Below are 20,978 nucleotides of genomic sequence, written 5' to 3' on the forward strand. Positions count from 1 at the left end.
AGAAGCGCAGCTTGACGCTATAACTTCTGAGGACAGTGCGGAAGGTGGTGGGGCTGCTCTCACTGGTAGAACCGACGGTTCTGCCGCCGCACTGATCCATCGCGACCACGAGGACAGGGAGGACGAGATGTCTAATGTTTCCTCTGCCAGTGTTGATGGGGATGCTATGCTTGAATTCAAGAAGCAAGAGCTGCGGTTTAGGCAGCAGGAGCTTGAATTCAGCATAGCCAAACTAAAAATCGAACAGGCAGAAAAACAGAAAGACAGGGATCACCAGTTGGAACTGGCCAAGCTTCAGTTTGCAAATGGGTCCAAGGGTCCTGGACATGGGTCTAGGGCTTCCTCTCATCCACGGTTTCCGAAAGATCTGCTCAGTGTGTATGAAGAAAGGAATGACATTATGGACTGGCTGAATGCGTTTGAGTATGCATGCGAAGTTCAACAAGTTGACAATGCTGATAAGATTGCATGGTTACTCAGTAGACTGCCCCATTCTGGCTGTAGTGCCATTATGGAAATGTCGAAGGCTGAGCGAGCTGATTTCGCAATGTTAAAGCAAACTCTCATTTTAAAGTTTGGGAAGACTCCGGCCCAATATTTGAAACGTTTCAGAGAGTATAAGAAAAAGGAAGGTGGTACTTGGGTATCTTATGTCACTGAATCCTTGAAAAACTTAACTGGCTGGGTCGAAGGTTATAAGGTTTCTACCTTCGAAGGCATGATAAATCTTGTCATGCTGGAACACATTTTTGCTTCTTCTTCCCCGGAGCTTAAGCAGCATTTGGCCGATTCGAAGGAGATAGATCCTAAGAAGCTGGCCATTGCAGCCGACTTATGGGTGTCACATCGAGTGTCCCATAAGGACAAAACTCATCCTGGTAAGCAGGAGGAAGGGAAAAAGTCCAAAGATATGGAGGGTGGAGAATCTGCTAAATCTTCTTCCCATAAGGGCCACAAAAAGAAAAATAAGGGTAAGACACATGAGAACTCGCAGGGTAGTGGAGGTCCGCCTCCGAAACAGAACTCTGGTTACAATAAGCCTCCCTATGTAAACAGACCCAATGGATCTTGTTTTGCTTGTGGAGCAACTGACCACGTGAAGGGGGATCCCCGGTGTAAGGTTAGACCTTTGGGGGTCCACTCCGCTAATCTGGCCTTCTCCTCCTACGAGGAAGAAGAGATTACAGGAGCATCCTTCTCCTCAGACTCATTTCCCAGCGGAATAGAGGCTGAGGTAGTTTTAGTGTCCCTGGGTTCCTGGGAGCCTAAAGTCGCAGAGGCTTATGCTAGGATTCCGGATAATACCAAGCACTACTTTAAAGACAGTGTGCTGATCAATGGAGTAGATACTACAGCTCTTAGGGATAGTGGGTGCAGTCGCACTGTAGTGGATTCTACCTTGGTAGACTCAGAGGAAGTTGCCAGAGCTACTCTGATGCCCACTAGGTTGGCTGACGGCCCCCTCCGTATGTTTCCAGTAATACCTGTAAATCTTACTTTAAATGGTACAGCAGTCAGGATTCCAGTGAGCATTCAGAGAAACGTCCCGGGAAAGGTCTTGTTAGGTAAGGATCTCAGAGCTTTAGGGCTCATAGGAGACACTGCCGAAAGACCCTACACACGGTCTCAAGCACGGGCAGCATTGGCCAAGTCCAATACGCCGCCCCAGCCGAAGGGGAAACCCAAGGCGAAAGGAGTCAACAAGTCACGACGAGGGAAAGAGAATATTCCCCCGAGCTCGCCTACCACTGCGGTGGAGGAAGTTGGTCAATCGCCCGGGCCTGACGAGGAGGTGGCGATGCCTGAAGTATTCGACCCCAACGATCATCCTGAACTAAAAGACTTGTTAGTTGACGGAGGTCCTGATAGGGACGAATTCAGTAAAGGCCAACGTGAGTGCCCATCTCTGGAAGGCCTAAGGAGACAGGCCTGCTCCCAGCTTGAGGGTGAACCTCCTGGGACGCATAGGATTTATTGGGAAGGTGGACTCCTGTATAGTGAGCCCACAGAGTCTACAGAAGGAGACCATAGGAGGTTGGTGGTTCCCCTTGCTGTTAGGCCCTTCCTCCTGCAGTTGGCGCATGAAGTTCCCCTTGCTGGTCACCTTGGTATGAAGAGGACCAAGCAAAGGTTATCCATGCACTTCTACTGGCCCAATATGGGGGTGCAAGTAGAAAGTCACTGCAGGAGTTGTACCTTCTGCCAGTTGTCTGGTAAGGTTGGCGCGACAATCCAAGCTCCGTTGGTATCGCTCCCAGTTGTGGGGGTACCATTTGAAAGGGTAGGGATCGACATCGTTGGTCCCCTTGACCCGCAAACATCCTCGGGCAATAGGTTTATCCTGGTGCTGGTCGACCATGCAACCAGGTATCCTGAGGCCATCCCATTGAAGACTGTAACTGCCAAGTCAGTTGCAAAAGCTTTACTCGGCATATTTACTAGGGTTGGCTTCCCTAAAGAAGTTGTGTCAGATCGTGGCAGCAACTTTATGTCAAAGTATATGCAGGCTATGTGGAAAGAATGTGGGGTCACCTACAAGTTCTCTTCTGCATACCACCCCCAGACCAATGGTCTGGTGGAACGTTTCAACAGAACGTTAAAAAGCATGATTGGGGCTCTGGAGGAGCCTCAGAGAAGAAAATGGGATCTTCTTTTACCATGCTTACTGTTTGCCTACCGAGAGGTACCACAGGAGGGTGTTGGCTTCAGCCCCTTCGAACTTCTGTTCGGTCATCCCGTACGGGGACCCTTAGCCATCGTCAAAGAGGGATGGGAGATGCCCACTCCCCCTGTTACTACCAATGTAGTTGATAATGTGCTAGGGCTCAGAAAACGGATGGTACTTCTGATGGGCTTGGCTAGTGATAAATTGAAAGCAGGGCAAGCGCTGGTGAAACATTGGTACGACCAGAAAGCTTCCCTCATCAACTTTACACCTGGTCAGCAAGTCCTGATCATGAATCCCATAAGGCCTCCAGCTTTACAGGACAAATGGTCAGGCCCTTACACAGTGGTGGAGCCCCTGGGTGAGGTCAACTATTTAGTGGACCTTGGAAGGCCTGGACAGGCTCCAAAAGTGTTTCACGTGAATAGGCTGAAGGCTTTCGTCCCAAGAGTCGAAATCGCAGCACTGCTACTGGCTTCAGACGTTGAGGAAGAGGAGTCTGAACCTCTTCCCGACCTGTTCCAAAGCGGTCCTTCAGATAGCTCCTTTGAGGGTGTCCGAGTGGCCCCTCACCTGACTTCTGATCAGCAGGCTGAGGTGAAAAGTTTGCTTAGGCAGTTTTCCCCCCTGTTTTCACAGTCGCCTGGTTTGACACCTTGGTGCAAACATAACATTGACACAGGAGACAGTGTACCTACCAAAAGTAGGGGATACAGGATGTCAGATAAAGTACGGTCTTATATTAAGACCGAGGTCAACAAGATGTTAGACCTTGGGGTGATTGAACCCTCTAGTAGTCCTTGGTCCAGCCCAGTGGTGTTGGTTTCAAAGGCAGGCACTTCTGAATTGAGGTTCTGCGTGGATTACAGGGCTCTGAATGCTGTCACCAAGACAGATGCACACCCCTTGCGTCGAACAGACGAGCTGGTGGATACTTTGGGTGCCTCCAAGTACCTCAGCACGTTTGACCTCACTGCTGGCTATTGGCAAATAGCTTTAGCAGAACATGCCAAGGAGAAGACAGCATTTTCTACTCCAGACGGCCTTTACCAATTCCGGGTAATGCCGTTCGGGTTGAAGAATGCACCTGCCACTTTCCAGAGGCTTGTGAATCATGTGTTGAATGGGTTGGACGAATTCTGTCTTGCATATCTGGACGATATGGCAGTTTTCAGTGCCACCTGGGAAGACCATGTGAAACACCTCGGGATTGTGCTCCAGGCTCTTCAGAAAGCCCACTTGACCATAAAGGCTAGTAAATGCCAGATTGGACAAGGCTCAGTGGTTTACCTTGGACATGAAGTAGGTGGAGGGAGGATACAGCCTCTACCCAGTAAAGTACAAGCAGTACAAGACTGGCCTACCCCCACTACGCAAACCCAAGTGAGAGCCTTCTTAGGACTCACGGGGTATTACCGCAATTTTGTGGCAGACTGTGGCACCATAGCTGCCCCTCTGACTGCCCTCACAACTCCGAAGAATCCCAAGAAGGTAACTTGGACCGACGAGTGTGAGAAGGCCTTCAATGGCTTAAAAGACTCCTTGTGCCAGGCCCCTGTCCTCAGGGCCCCTGATTATCAAAGACCTTTTATCGTGCAGACGGACGCCTCTGACACTGGGATAGGAGCTGTACTATCACAAGTAGATGAGAAGGGTAAGGAACACCCTATCGGTTTTATTAGTCGCCAGCTTAAGGACAGAGAGCTCAGATGGTCCACGGTAGAGAAAGAATGTTTCTCTGTTGTGTGGGCCCTAAGGAAACTGAGGCCCTACCTCTATGGGACCCACTTCACTGTGCAGACTGACCATAAGCCGTTAAAGTGGCTAATGAACATGAAGGGGGAGAATCCAAAGTTGCTTAGGTGGTCCATAAGTCTACAAGGCTTCGACTTCACTATTGAGCATAGGCCAGGTGTCCAACATAGCAATGCTGATGGTTTGTCCAGAATGTTTAACCAACCTGAACAAGAGACTCATCCAGGGGTGGATTAGTTCCCCCTGTCCATACTCTGGGAGGGGCGAGTGTTAGGAAAGATTTCGTAATTGTAGGTAATTTTCCTTCCATGTGGCAACCCCTAAACTTTTTGCTGTTGTTTTTCACCTTGTTCTTGACTTTGCCAGAGAAGTGCAGCCTTCTGCTGCACTCCTCTGGGCTTTCGCTCCTTTTCTTATGGGGAAACTGACATGCCCTTAAGACAGTCAGTACCGGGGAACGCTGTTTCCCGTAGTTTCTTTTATCATGTTGCGGCTTTAGTGCAACATGACACAAGAGGGCACTGTAAGCTAAGTTACAGCTCTCTTGGGTCTCTAGCCTTCTACAGGCCCTAGATACTCGTTTAGGATGGTATTTGATCGGTGCAAGTCATTCAGGGATTGGAATGGTGGCAGCGATCGTTTTGTGTATTTTGAGCTCCTTTTGGCGTTCTGAGCGCATTTTTCGCGCTGAACCCAAAATGGTGGCCTGGCTCCCAAAATGGCCAGACCACGAGGCTCCTTTGTCCTGTCCACTGACTGTCTTGCTCCCTTCACCTTCCCCAGGTCGAGCGACCCAGGGCCTTCCTTATTTGGGCATGTACTTTCCCGCGAAACGTGGTTGCTTTCGCGGGCTTCTACATGTCTTTTGTGTGCCTCCAGGGTGTGGGCTGGGATGTCTGGTCCCAATACACATCCTGGGTGCCAGAGAGTCTAGGGTAGTGTGAATGCCTGGGACCACCGTGGTCCGTGATTGGTCCACGTATGGTGTGTGTGTTGATGAGCGGATCTCCCATTGGCTCCCCTCCGTTTTGGCGCAAAGGGAACCGTGGATAAGAGGGGGCTGGAAACACCACTACCATGTCGGTCTCCTGAGTTCTCACGAACGAAGGAATACAGGAGCCAAGTATCCTGCAACCAAGAGGCTGGACCGAGGAATCGCTGGTGACCCACTGAAGGACTCCTCCTTTGCACTGCTGTCGTCCTGTGAAACCCTTTCCTCCTTTGATCGAACCAGAAGGCCTGTACTGGTGCTTCGACCTTTGGAATAGCAGGAACAGCTATTCTCGGCGACTTCATCATCTCCTGCCAGTAAGCCTTCAGAAGCGTCTCTGGGCCATCCAGTTGACTGACCAGCTTACATGGGAGTCCTGCTCTGTAACCGCCACCAGGTTGTGTTGTATTTCGAGTCCTGGTCACTCTCACACGCTTCGTACACTTGGCGTTCCCAAGTCTGAAGTGAGTAGTGTACATTGGGCTCAGATACACACGGCCGCTCCGTTGCCCTGCTGTGGTGACAAAACTGTGCAGGTTTCTTCGATTGGGACGTCTTTTTTCTCTACATGACGACGAGGCATTCCCGGCTCTTCTGAACCTGCCAGCTGCTGAAACTAACGTGGAGAAGCCTGGGTCTGCTTGCATCGGGGACCGGTGAGTAGTATAGCTAGGATCTGGTCGCCCTCCTGCAGTAGCCCATTGCTTTTCCCCGCTGTGTAAAAACAGCACCCTTTTGCCGTACTTGCGCTCTGCTTCTGCTCACTGTGGAGGCTGCGCTTGAGTCGCGGAACCTGTTCTTCTTCTGTTGTGCACTAACCCGAACTGCCTGACTTCCTCCGAAGAGCTTCTCCTTTTGCCCGTTGGCACCAGCGTGTGCAGGTACTTTTGAGCACAAGGCTCCACTCTTCGCAGGGCTCGGACTTCCATCTAGTTAGGTGCCTCTGAAGGCGAACTGAGTCTAAAGCATTATCGCACTGCCTGTTTTCCTTCCCTTGCAGGTGGACTACACATTTCGTGCCTCTAATGCTTGAGACTGTCGTATTTGTATATATATTGTGTTGATATGGTATGTGTTGGCTTAATATTGTGATATTGTGATTTTCTCGCTACGGTCGTTGTTTTAAAGGCCTTAAAATAAATGTGTATATATTTTTGATATAACAACTGTTTGGAGTAGTTTGTAAGCGCTCTTGCTTTGTGTGCTCATTGCGGGCTTTCAGTCACCCTCACCCCTCTTGAGACCTAGTCTTGACCGCCGCGATCGCTACCTTGATTGGTCTGGCTCGTCCAGAGGTTACCCTGTTCCAAGTAATTAGGTTGGCCTTCTGAACTTCTGCGCCACCAGGACAGAGTTCAGAAATCCGTCTTAACAGATGTGATATCAAACTCCTTCCCATTCCAATCCTGAGACCCTTCCTATAGCTTGAGATGTGATATCCAACTCCTTCCCATTCCAATTCTGAGACCCTTCCTATACCATGAGACTTGATATCTCAATGCTTCTAATACCAAACCTGAGATCCATCCTATAACATGAGATGTGATATCTAAATCCTTCCCCTTCCAAACCTTAGACCCTTCCTTTATCATGAGATGTGATATCCAACTCCTTCCCATTCCAATCGTGAGACCCTTCCTATAGCATGAGATGTGATATCTCAATGCTTCTAATACGAAACCTGAGACCCTTCCTATAACATGAGATGGGATATCCAACTCCTTCCCATTCCAATCCTGAGACCCTTCCGATAGCAGAGGTGTGATATCTCAATGCTTATACCAAACCTGAGACCCTTCCTATGGCCTGAGATGTCATATACAACTCCTTCCCATTCCAATCCTGAGACCCTTCCTATAGCATCAGATGTGATATCCAACTCCTTCCCATTCCAATCCTGAGACCCTTCCTATAGCATGAGATGTGATGTCTCAATGCTTCTAATACCAAACCTGAGATCCTTCCTATAACATGAGATGTGATATCCAACTCCTTCCCATTCCAATCCTGAGACCCTTCCTATAGCATGAGAAGTGATATCTCCATGCTTATACCAAACCAGAGACCCGTCCTATAACATGAGATGGGATATCCAACTCCTTCCCATTCCAATCCTGAGCCACTTCCGATAGCAGAGATGTGATATCTCAGTGCTTATACCAAACCTGAGACCCTTCCTATAACATGAAATGTGATATCCAACTCCTTCCCGTTCCAAACCTGAGACCCTTCCTATAGCATATGTGATATCCAACTCCTTCCCATTCCAAACATGAGACCCTTCCTATAGCAAGAATGTAATATCCACCTCCTACCCATTCCAATCCTGAGACCATTCCTATAGCATGAGATGTGATATCTCAATGCTTCTAATACCAAACCTGAGATACTTCCTATGACATGAGATGTGATATCCAATTCCTTACCATTCCAATCCTGAGACCCTTCCTATAACATGAGATGTGATGTCTCAATGCTTCTAATACCAAACCTGAGATCCTTCCTATGGCATGAGATGTCATATAAAACTCCTTCCCATTCCAATCCTGAGACCCTTCCTATAGCATGAGATGTGATATCCAACTCCTTCCTATTCCAATCCTGAGACCCTTCCTATAGCATGAGATTTGATATCTCAATGCTTCTAATACTAAACCTGAGATCCTTCCGATAGCATGAGATGTGATATCTCAATGCTTCTAATACCAAACCTGAGATCATTCCTATAACACAAGATGTAATATCCAAATCCTTCCCCTTCCAAACCTGAGACCCTCCCTTTAGCATGAGATGTGATATCCAACTCCTTCCCATTCCAATCCTGATACCCTTCCTATAGCATGTGATGTGATGTCTCAATGCTTCTAATACCAAACCAGAGATCCTTCCTATAACATGAGATTTGATATCCAACTCCTTCCCATTCCAATCCTGAGACACTTCCTATAACATGAGAAGTGATATCTCCATGCTTATACCAAACCTGAGACCCTTCCTATAGCATGAGATGTGATATCCAAATCCTTCCCATTCCAATCCTGAGACCCTTCCTATAGCATGAGATGTGATATCTTTATGCTTATACCAAACCTGAGAGCCTACCTATAGCATGAGATGTGATATGCAAGTCGATCCCATTCCAATCCTTAGACCCTTCCTACAGCATGCGATGTGATATCTCAATGATTCTAATACCAAACCAGAGACCCGTCCTATAACATGAGATGGGATATCCAACTCCTTCCCATTCCAATCCTGAGCCACTTCCGATAGCAGAGATGTGATATCTCAATGCTTCTAATACCAAACCTGAGACCCTTCCTATAACATGAGATGGGATATCCAACTCCTTCCCATTCCAATCCTGAGACCCTTCTGATAGCAGAGATGTGATATCTCAATGCTTATACCAAACCTGAGACCCTTCCTATGGCCTGAGATGTCATATACAACTCCTTCCCATTCCAATCCTGAGACCCTTCCTATAGCATCAGATGTGATATCCAACTCCTTCCCATTCCAATCCTGAGACCCTTCCTATAGCATGAGATGTGATGTCTCAATGCTTCTAATACCAAACCTGAGATCCTTCCTATAACATGAGATGTGATATCCAACTCCTTCCCATTCCAATCCTGAGACCCTTCCTATAGCATGAGAAGTGATATCTCCATGCTTATACCAAACCTGAGACACTTCCTATAGCATGAAATGTGATATCCAACTCCTTCCCATTCCAATCCTGAGACCCTTCCTATAGCATGAGAAGTGATATCTCCATGCTTATACCAAACCTGAGACCCTTCCTATAGCATGAGATGTGATATCCAAATCCTTCCCATTCCAATCCTGAGACCCTTCCTATAGCATGAGATGTGATATCTTTATGCTTATACCAAACCTGAGAGCCTACCTATAGCATGAGATGTGATATGCAAGTCGATCCCATTCCAATCCTTAGACCCTTCCTACAGCATGCGATGTGATATCTCAATGATTCTAATACCAAACCAGAGACCCGTCCTATAACATGAGATGGGATATCCAACTCCTTCCCATTCCAATTCTGAGACCCTTCCTATAGCATGAGATGTGATATCTCAATGCTTCTAATACCAAACCTGAGATCCTTCATATAACATGAGATGTGATATCCAAATCCTTCCCATTCCAACCCGAGACCCTTCCTATAGAATGAGATGGGATATCCAACTCCTTCCAAATCCAATCCTGATACCCTTCCGATAGCATGAGATGTGATATCCCAATGATTCTACCAAACCTGAGACCCATACTATGGCATGAGATGTTGTTAGGAAAGGTTTCGTAATTGTAGGTAATTTTCCTTCCATGTGGCAACCCCTAAACTTTTTGCTGTTGTTTTTCACCTTGTTCTTGACTTTGTCAGAGAAGTGCAGCCTTCTGCTGCACTCCTCTGGGCTTTCGCTCCTTTTCTTATGGGGAAACTGACATGCCCTTAAGACAGTCAGTACCGGGGAACGCTGTTTCCCGTAGTTTCTTTTATCATGTTGCGGCTTTAGTGCAACATGACACAAGAGGGCACTGTAAGCTAAGTTACAGCTCTCTTGGGTCTCTAGCCTTCTACAGGCCCTAGATACTCGTTTAGGATGGTATTTGATCGGTGCAAGTCATTCAGGGATTGGAATGGTGGCAGCGATCGTTTTGTGTATTTTGAGCTCCTTTTGGCGTTCTGAGCGCATTTTTCGCGCTGAACCCAAAATGGTGGCCTGGCTCCCAAAATGGCCAGACCACGAGGCTCCTTTTTCCTGTCCACTGACTGTCTTGCTCCCTTCACCTTCCCCAGGTCGAGCGACCCGGGGCCTTCCTTATTTGGGCATGTACTTTCCCGCGAAACGTGGTTGCTTTCGCGGGCTTCTACATGTCTTTTGTGTGCCTCCAGGGTGTGGGCTGGGATGTCTGGTCCCAATACACATCCTGGGTGCCAGAGAGTCTAGGGTAGTGTGAATGCCTGGGACCACCGTGGTCCGTGATTGGTCCACGTATGGTGTGTGTGTTGATGAGCGGATCTCCCATTGGCTCCCCTCCGTTTTGGTGCGAAGGGAACCGTGGATAAGAGGGGGCTGGAAACACCACTACCATGTCGATCTCCTGAGTTCTCACGAACGAAGGAATACAGGAGCCAAGTATCCTGCAACCAAGAGGCTGGACCGAGGAATCGCTGGTGACCCGCTGAAGGACTCCTCCTTTGCACTGCTGTCGTCCTGTGAAACCCTTTCCTCTTTTGATCGAACCAGAAGGCCTGTACTGGTGCTTCGACCTTTGGAATAGCAGGAACAGCTATTCTCGGCGACTTCATCATCTCCTGCCAGTAAGCCTTCGGAAGCGTCTCTGTGCCATCCAGTTGACTGACCAGCTTACACGGGAGTCCTGCTCTGTAACCGCCGCCAGGTTGTGTTGTATTTCGAGTCCTGGTCACTCTCACACGCTTCGTACACTTGGCGTTCCCAAGTCTGAAGTGAGTAGTGTACATTTGGCTCAGATACACACGGCCGCTCCGTTGCCCTGCTGTGGTGACAAAACTGTGCAGGTTTCTTCGATTGGGACGTCTTTTTTCTCTACACGACGACGAGGCATTCCCGGCTCTTCTGAACCTGCCAGCTGCTGAAACTAACGTGGAGAAGCCTGGGTCTGCTTGCATCGGGGACCGGTGAGTAGTATAGCTAGGATCTGGTCGCCCTCCTGCAGTAGCCCATTGCTTTTCCCCGCTGTGTAAAAACAGCACCCTTTTGCCGTACTCGCGCTCTGCTTCTGCTCACTGTGGAGGCTGCGCTTGAGTCGCGGAACCTGTTCTTCTTCTGTTGTGCACTAACCCGAACTGCCTGACTTCCTCCGAAGAGCTTCTCCTTTTGCCCGTTGGCACCAGCGTGTGCAGGTACTTTTGAGCACAAGGCTCCACTCTTCGCAGGGCTCGGACTTCCATCTAGTTAGGTGCCTCTGAAGGCGAACTGAGTCTAAAGCATTATCGCACTGCCTGTTTTCCTTCCCTTGCAGGTGGACTACACATTTTGTGCCTCTAATGCTTGAGACTGTCGTATTTGTATATATATTGTGTTGATATGGTATGTGTTGGCTTAATATTGTGATATTGTGATTTTCTCGCTACGGTCGTTGTTTTAAAGGCCTTAAAATAAATGTGTATATATTTTTGATATAACAACTGTTTGGAGTAGTTTGTAAGCGCTCTTGCTTTGTGTGCTCATTGCGGGCTTTCAGTCACCCTCACCCCTCTTGAGACCTAGTCTTGACCGCCGCGATCGCTACCTTGATTGGTCTGGCTCGTCCAGAGGTTACCCTGTTCCAAGTAATTAGGTTGGCCTTCTGAACTTCTGCGCCACCAGGACAGAGTTCAGAAATCCGTCTTAACAAATTGGTGTACAGCGGTGGGATACGACTGAAGGTATCCAGTGTTGCGCACGAACTAAGGCATTTCAGGTTATTCCAACCAGGACACGTAGTGAATTGTTGTAGTATAACTTTAAAAAGGCCATAGTCCTATCTAACAGTATGGAAACAAATACCTTGTTAACTTTAAATGCTTCCAAATCAGAAACATTGAAGAAGATGTGTGCGGAGAGAGGTGTTTCCTCTCAAGGCACGAAATTGGAAATGATCCAAAGAATCGTGGCGTGGCAAGAAGCGCAGCTTGACGCTATAACTTCTGAGGACAGTGCGGAAGGTGGTGGGGCTGCTCTCACTGGTAGAACCGACGGTTCTGCCGCCGCACTGATCCATCGCGACCACGAGGACAGGGAGGACGAGATGTCTAATGTTTCCTCTGCCAGTGTTGATGGGGATGCTATGCTTGAATTCAAGAAGCAAGAGCTGCGGTTTAGGCAGCAGGAGCTTGAATTCAGCATAGCCAAACTAAAAATCGAACAGGCAGAAAAACAGAAAGACAGGGATCACCAGTTGGAACTGGCCAAGCTTCAGTTTGCAAATGGGTCCAAGGGTCCTGGACATGGGTCTAGGGCTTCCTCTCATCCACGGTTTCCGAAAGATCTGCTCAGTGTGTATGAAGAAAGGAATGACATTATGGACTGGCTGAATGCGTTTGAGTATGCATGCGAAGTTCAACAAGTTGACAATGCTGATAAGATTGCATGGTTACTCAGTAGACTGCCCCATTCTGGCTGTAGTGCCATTATGGAAATGTCGAAGGCTGAGCGAGCTGATTTCGCAATGTTAAAGCAAACTCTCATTTTAAAGTTTGGGAAGACTCCGGCCCAATATTTGAAACGTTTCAGAGAGTATAAGAAAAAGGAAGGTGGTACTTGGGTATCTTATGTCACTGAATCCTTGAAAAACTTAACTGGCTGGGTCGAAGGTTATAAGGTTTCTACCTTCGAAGGCATGATAAATCTTGTCATGCTGGAACACATTTTTGCTTCTTCTTCCCCGGAGCTTAAGCAGCATTTGGCCGATTCGAAGGAGATAGATCCTAAGAAGCTGGCCATTGCAGCCGACTTATGGGTGTCACATCGAGTGTCCCATAAGGACAAAACTCATCCTGGTAAGCAGGAGGAAGGGAAAAAGTCCAAAGATATGGAGGGTGGAGAATCTGCTAAATCTTCTTCCCATAAAGGCCACAAAAAGAAAAATAAGGGTAAGACACATGAGAACTCGCAGGGTAGTGGAGGTCCGCCTCCGAAACAGAACTCTGGTTACAATAAGCCTCCCTATGTAAACAGACCCAATGGATCTTGTTTTGCTTGTGGAGCAACTGACCACGTGAAGGGGGATCCCCGGTGTAAGGTTAGACCTTTGGGGGTCCACTCCGCTAATCTGGCCTTCTCCTCCTACGAGGAAGAAGAGATTACAGGAGCATCCTTCTCCTCAGACTCATTTCCCAGCGGAATAGAGGCTGAGGTAGTTTTAGTGTCCCTGGGTTCCTGGGAGCCTAAAGTCGCAGAGGCTTATGCTAGGATTCCGGATAATACCAAGCACTACTTTAAAGACAGTGTGCTGATCAATGGAGTAGATACTACAGCTCTTAGGGATAGTGGGTGCAGTCGCACTGTAGTGGATTCTACCTTGGTAGACTCAGAGGAAGTTGCCAGAGCTACTCTGATGCCCACTAGGTTGGCTGACGGCCCCCTCCGTATGTTTCCAGTAATACCTGTAAATCTTACTTTAAATGGTACAGCAGTCAGGATTCCAGTGAGCATTCAGAGAAACGTCCCGGGAAAGGTCTTGTTAGGTAAGGATCTCAGAGCTTTAGGGCTCATAGGAGACACTGCCGAAAGACCCTACACACGGTCTCAAGCACGGGCAGCATTGGCCAAGTCCAATACGCCGCCCCAGCCGAAGGGGAAACCCAAGGCGAAAGGAGTCAACAAGTCACGACGAGGGAAAGAGAATATTCCCCCGAGCTCGCCTACCACTGCGGTGGAGGAAGTTGGTCAATCGCCCGGGCCTGACGAGGAGGTGGCGATGCCTGAAGTATTCGACCCCAACGATCATCCTGAACTAAAAGACTTGTTAGTTGACGGAGGTCCTGATAGGGACGAATTCAGTAAAGGCCAACGTGAGTGCCCATCTCTGGAAGGCCTAAGGAGACAGGCCTGCTCCCAGCTTGAGGGTGAACCTCCTGGGACGCATAGGATTTATTGGGAAGGTGGACTCCTGTATAGTGAGCCCACAGAGTCTACAGAAGGAGACCATAGGAGGTTGGTGGTTCCCCTTGCTGTTAGGCCCTTCCTCCTGCAGTTGGCGCATGAAGTTCCCCTTGCTGGTCACCTTGGTATGAAGAGGACCAAGCAAAGGTTATCCATGCACTTCTACTGGCCCAATATGGGGGTGCAAGTAGAAAGTCACTGCAGGAGTTGTACCTTCTGCCAGTTGTCTGGTAAGGTTGGCGCGACAATCCAAGCTCCGTTGGTATCGCTCCCAGTTGTGGGGGTACCATTTGAAAGGGTAGGGATCGACATCGTTGGTCCCCTTGACCCGCAAACATCCTCGGGCAATAGGTTTATCCTGGTGCTGGTCGACCATGCAACCAGGTATCCTGAGGCCATCCCATTGAAGACTGTAACTGCCAAGTCAGTTGCAAAAGCTTTACTCGGCATATTTACTAGGGTTGGCTTCCCTAAAGAAGTTGTGTCAGATCGTGGCAGCAACTTTATGTCAAAGTATATGCAGGCTATGTGGAAAGAATGTGGGGTCACCTACAAGTTCTCTTCTGCATACCACCCCCAGACCAATGGTCTGGTGGAACGTTTCAACAGAACGTTAAAAAGCATGATTGGGGCTCTGGAGGAGCCTCAGAGAAGAAAATGGGATCTTCTTTTACCATGCTTACTGTTTGCCTACCGAGAGGTACCACAGGAGGGTGTTGGCTTCAGCCCCTTCGAACTTCTGTTCGGTCATCCCGTACGGGGACCCTTAGCCATCGTCAAAGAGGGATGGGAGATGCCCACTCCCCCTGTTACTACCAATGTAGTTGATTATGTGCTAGGGCTCAGAAAACGGATGGTACTTCTGATGGGCTTGGCTAGTGATAAATTGAAAGCAGGGCAAGCGCTGGTGAAACATTGGTACGACCAGAAAGCTTCCCTCATCAACTTTACACCTGGTCAGCAAGTCCTGATCATGAATCCCATAAGGCCTCCAGCTTTACAGGACAAATGGTCAGGCCCTTACACAGTGGTGGAGCCCCTGGGTGAGGTCAACTATTTAGTGGACCTTGGAAGGCCTGGACAGGCTCCAAAAGTGTTTCACGTGAATAGGCTGAAGGCTTTCGTCCCAAGAGTCGAAATCGCAGCACTGCTACTGGCTTCAGACGTTGAGGAAGAGGAGTCTGAACCTCTTCCCGACCTGTTCCAAAGCGGTCCTTCAGATAGCTCCTTTGAGGGTGTCCGAGTGGCCCCTCACCTGACTTCTGATCAGCAGGCTGAGGTGAAAAGTTTGCTTAGGCAGTTTTCCCCCCTGTTTTCACAGTCGCCTGGTTTGACACCTTGGTGCAAACATAACATTGACACAGGAGACAGTGTACCTACCAAAAGTAGGGGATACAGGATGTCAGATAAAGTACGGTCTTATATTAAGACCGAGGTCAACAAGATGTTAGACCTTGGGGTGATTGAACCCTCTAGTAGTCCTTGGTCCAGCCCAGTGGTGTTGGTTTCAAAGGCAGGCACTTCTGAATTGAGGTTCTGCGTGGATTACAGGGCTCTGAATGCTGTCACCAAGACAGATGCACACCCCTTGCGTCGAACAGACGAGCTGGTGGATACTTTGGGTGCCTCCAAGTACCTCAGCACGTTTGACCTCACTGCTGGCTATTGGCAAATAGCTTTAGCAGAACATGCCAAGGAGAAGACAGCATTTTCTACTCCAGACGGCCTTTACCAATTCCGGGTAATGCCGTTCGGGTTGAAGAATGCACCTGCCACTTTCCAGAGGCTTGTGAATCATGTGTTGAATGGGTTGGACGAATTCTGTCTTGCATATCTGGACGATATGGCAGTTTTCAGTGCCACCTGGGAAGACCATGTGAAACACCTCGGGATTGTGCTCCAGGCTCTTCAGAAAGCCCACTTGACCATAAAGGCTAGTAAATGCCAGATTGGACAAGGCTCAGTGGTTTACCTTGGACATGAAGTAGGTGGAGGGAGGATACAGCCTCTACCCAGTAAAGTACAAGCAGTACAAGACTGGCCTACCCCCACTACGCAAACCCAAGTGAGAGCCTTCTTAGGACTCACGGGGTATTACCGCAATTTTGTGGCAGACTGTGGCACCATAGCTGCCCCTCTGACTGCCCTCACAACTCCGAAGAATCCCAAGAAGGTAACTTGGACCGACGAGTGTGAGAAGGCCTTCAATGGCTTAAAAGACTCCTTGTGCCAGGCCCCTGTCCTCAGGGCCCCTGATTATCAAAGACCTTTTATCGTGCAGACGGACGCCTCTGACACTGGGATAGGTGCTGTACTATCACAAGTAGATGAGAAGGGTAAGGAACACCCTATCGGTTTTATTAGTCGCCAGCTTAAGGACAGAGAGCTCAGATGGTCCACGGTAGAGAAAGAATGTTTCTCTGTTGTGTGGGCCCTAAGGAAACTGAGGCCCTACCTCTATGGGACCCACTTCACTGTGCAGACTGACCATAAGCCGTTAAAGTGGCTAATGAACATGAAGGGGGAGAATCCAAAGTTGCTTAGGTGGTCCATAAGTCTACAAGGCTTCGACTTCACTATTGAGCATAGGCCAGGTGTCCAACATAGCAATGCTGATGGTTTGTCCAGAATGTTTAACCAACCTGAACAAGAGACTCATCCAGGGGTGGATTAGTTCCCCCTGTCCATACTCTGGGAGGGGCGAGTGTTAGGAAAGATTTCGTAATTGTAGGTAATTTTCCTTCCATGTGGCAACCCCTAAACTTTTTGCTGTTGTTTTTCACCTTGTTCTTGACTTTGCCAGAGAAGTGCAGCCTTCTGCTGCACTCCTCTGGGCTTTCGCTCCTTTTCTTATGGGGAAACTGACATGCCCTTAAGACAGTCAGTACCGGGGAACGCTGTTTCCCGTAGTTTCTTTTATCATGTTGCGGCTTTAGTGCAACATGACACAAGAGGGCACTGTAAGCTAAGTTACAGCTCTCTTGGGTCTCTAGCCTTCTACAGGCCCTAGATACTCGTTTAGGATGGTATTTGATCGGTGCAAGTCATTCAGGGATTGGAATGGTGGCAGCGATCGTTTTGTGTATTTTGAGCTCCTTTTGGCGTTCTGAGCGCATTTTTCGCGCTGAACCCAAAATGGTGGCCTGGCTCCCAAAATGGCCAGACCACGAGGCTCCTTTGTCCTGTCCACTGACTGTCTTGCTCCCTTCACCTTCCCCAGGTCGAGCGACCCAGGGCCTTCCTTATTTGGGCATGTACTTTCCCGCGAAACGTGGTTGCTTTCGCGGGCTTCTACATGTCTTTTGTGTGCCTCCAGGGTGTGGGCTGGGATGTCTGGTCCCAATACACATCCTGGGTGCCAGAGAGTCTAGGGTAGTGTGAATGCCTGGGACCACCGTGGTCCGTGATTGGTCCACGTATGGTGTGTGTGTTGATGAGCGGATCTCCCATTGGCTCCCCTCCGTTTTGGCGCAAAGGGAACCGTGGATAAGAGGGGGCTGGAAACACCACTACCATGTCGGTCTCCTGAGTTCTCACGAACGAAGGAATACAGGAGCCAAGTATCCTGCAACCAAGAGGCTGGACCGAGGAATCGCTGGTGACCCACTGAAGGACTCCTCCTTTGCACTGCTGTCGTCCTGTGAAACCCTTTCCTCCTTTGATCGAACCAGAAGGCCTGTACTGGTGCTTCGACCTTTGGAATAGCAGGAACAGCTATTCTCGGCGACTTCATCATCTCCTGCCAGTAAGCCTTCAGAAGCGTCTCTGGGCCATCCAGTTGACTGACCAGCTTACATGGGAGTCCTGCTCTGTAACCGCCACCAGGTTGTGTTGTATTTCGAGTCCTGGTCACTCTCACACGCTTCGTACACTTGGCGTTCCCAAGTCTGAAGTGAGTAGTGTACATTGGGCTCAGATACACACGGCCGCTCCGTTGCCCTGCTGTGGTGACAAAACTGTGCAGGTTTCTTCGATTGGGACGTCTTTTTTCTCTACATGACGACGAGGCATTCCCGGCTCTTCTGAACCTGCCAGCTGCTGAAACTAACGTGGAGAAGCCTGGGTCTGCTTGCATCGGGGACCGGTGAGTAGTATAGCTAGGATCTGGTCGCCCTCCTGCAGTAGCCCATTGCTTTTCCCCGCTGTGTAAAAACAGCACCCTTTTGCCGTACTTGCGCTCTGCTTCTGCTCACTGTGGAGGCTGCGCTTGAGTCGCGGAACCTGTTCTTCTTCTGTTGTGCACTAACCCGAACTGCCTGACTTCCTCCGAAGAGCTTCTCCTTTTGCCCGTTGGCACCAGCGTGTGCAGGTACTTTTGAGCACAAGGCTCCACTCTTCGCAGGGCTCGGACTTCCATCTAGTTAGGTGCCTCTGAAGGCGAACTGAGTCTAAAGCATTATCGCACTGCCTGTTTTCCTTCCCTTGCAGGTGGACTACACATTTCGTGCCTCTAATGCTTGAGACTGTCGTATTTGTATATATATTGTGTTGATATGGTATGTGTTGGCTTAATATTGTGATATTGTGATTTTCTCGCTACGGTCGTTGTTTTAAAGGCCTTAAAATAAATGTGTATATATTTTTGATATAACAACTGTTTGGAGTAGTTTGTAAGCGCTCTTGCTTTGTGTGCTCATTGCGGGCTTTCAGTCACCCTCACCCCTCTTGAGACCTAGTCTTGACCGCCGCGATCGCTACCTTGATTGGTCTGGCTCGTCCAGAGGTTACCCTGTTCCAAGTAATTAGGTTGGCCTTCTGAACTTCTGCGCCACCAGGACAGAGTTCAGAAATCCGTCTTAACAGATGTGATATCAAACTCCTTCCCATTCCAATCCTGAGACCCTTCCTATAGCTTGAGATGTGATATCCAACTCCTTCCCATTCCAATTCTGAGACCCTTCCTATACCATGAGACTTGATATCTCAATGCTTCTAATACCAAACCTGAGATCCATCCTATAACATGAGATGTGATATCTAAATCCTTCCCCTTCCAAACCTTAGACCCTTCCTTTATCATGAGATGTGATATCCAACTCCTTCCCATTCCAATCGTGAGACCCTTCCTATAGCATGAGATGTGATATCTCAATGCTTCTAATACGAAACCTGAGACCCTTCCTATAACATGAGATGGGATATCCAACTCCTTCCCATTCCAATCCTGAGACCCTTCCGATAGCAGAGGTGTGATATCTCAATGCTTATACCAAACCTGAGACCCTTCCTATGGCCTGAGATGTCATATACAACTCCTTCCCATTCCAATCCTGAGACCCTTCCTATAGCATCAGATGTGATATCCAACTCCTTCCCATTCCAATCCTGAGACCCTTCCTATAGCATGAGATGTGATGTCTCAATGCTTCTAATACCAAACCTGAGATCCTTCCTATAACATGAGATGTGATATCCAACTCCTTCCCATTCCAATCCTGAGACCCTTCCTATAGCATGAGAAGTGATATCTCCATGCTTATACCAAACCAGAGACCCGTCCTATAACATGAGATGGGATATCCAACTCCTTCCCATTCCAATCCTGAGCCACTTCCGATAGCAGAGATGTGATATCTCAGTGCTTATACCAAACCTGAGACCCTTCCTATAACATGAAATGTGATATCCAACTCCTTCCCGTTCCAAACCTGAGACCCTTCCTATAGCATATGTGATATCCAACTCCTTCCCATTCCAAACATGAGACCCTTCCTATAGCAAGAATGTAATATCCACCTCCTACCCATTCCAATCCTGAGACCATTCCTATAGCATGAGATGTGATATCTCAATGCTTCTAATACCAAACCTGAGATACTTCCTATGACATGAGATGTGATATCCAATTCCTTACCATTCCAATCCTGAGACCCTTCCTATAACATGAGATGTGATGTCTCAATGCTTCTAATACCAAACCTGAGATCCTTCCTATGGCATGAGATGTCATATAAAACTCCTTCCCATTCCAATCCTGAGACCCTTCCTATAGCATGAGATGTGATATAGAACTCCTTCCTATTCCAATCCTGAGACCCTTCCTATAGCATGAGATTTGATATCTCAATGCTTCTAATACTAAACCTGAGATCCTTCCGATAGCATGAGATGTGATATCTCAATGCTTCTAATACCAAACCTGAGATCATTCCTATAACACAAGATGTAATATCCAAATCCTTCCCCTTCCAAACCTGAGACCCTCCCTTTAGCATGAGATGTGATATCCAACTCCTTCCCATTCCAATCCTGATACCCTTCCTATAGCATGTGATGTGATGTCTCAATGCTTCTAATACCAAACCAGAGATCCTTCCTATAACATGAGATTTGATATCCAACTCCTTCCCATTCCAATCCTGAGACACTTCCTATAACATGAGAAGTGATATCTCCATGCTTATACCAAACCTGAGACCCTTCCTATAGCATGAGATGTGATATCCAAATCCTTCCCATTCCAATCCTGAGACCCTTCCTATAGCATGAGATGTGATATCTTTATGCTTATACCAAACCTGAGAGCCTACCTATAGCATGAGATGTGATATGCAAGTCGATCCCATTCCAATCCTTAGACCCTTCCTACAGCATGCGATGTGATATCTCAATGATTCTAATACCAAACCAGAGACCCGTCCTATAACATGAGATGGGATATCCAACTCCTTCCCATTCCAATCCTGAGCCACTTCCGATAGCAGAGATGTGATATCTCAATGCTTCTAATACCAAACCTGAGACCCTTCCTATAACATGAGATGGGATATCCAACTCCTTCCCATTCCAATCCTGAGACCCTTCTGATAGCAGAGATGTGATATCTCAATGCTTATACCAAACCTGAGACCCTTCCTATGGCCTGAGATGTCATATACAACTCCTTCCCATTCCAATCCTGAGACCCTTC

Source organism: Ambystoma mexicanum, chromosome 14 (assembly GCF_040938575.1).
Source record: "Ambystoma mexicanum isolate Mex_15411 chromosome 14, UKY_AmexF1_1, whole genome shotgun sequence".
Classification (NCBI taxonomy): Eukaryota; Metazoa; Chordata; class Amphibia; order Caudata; family Ambystomatidae; genus Ambystoma; species Ambystoma mexicanum.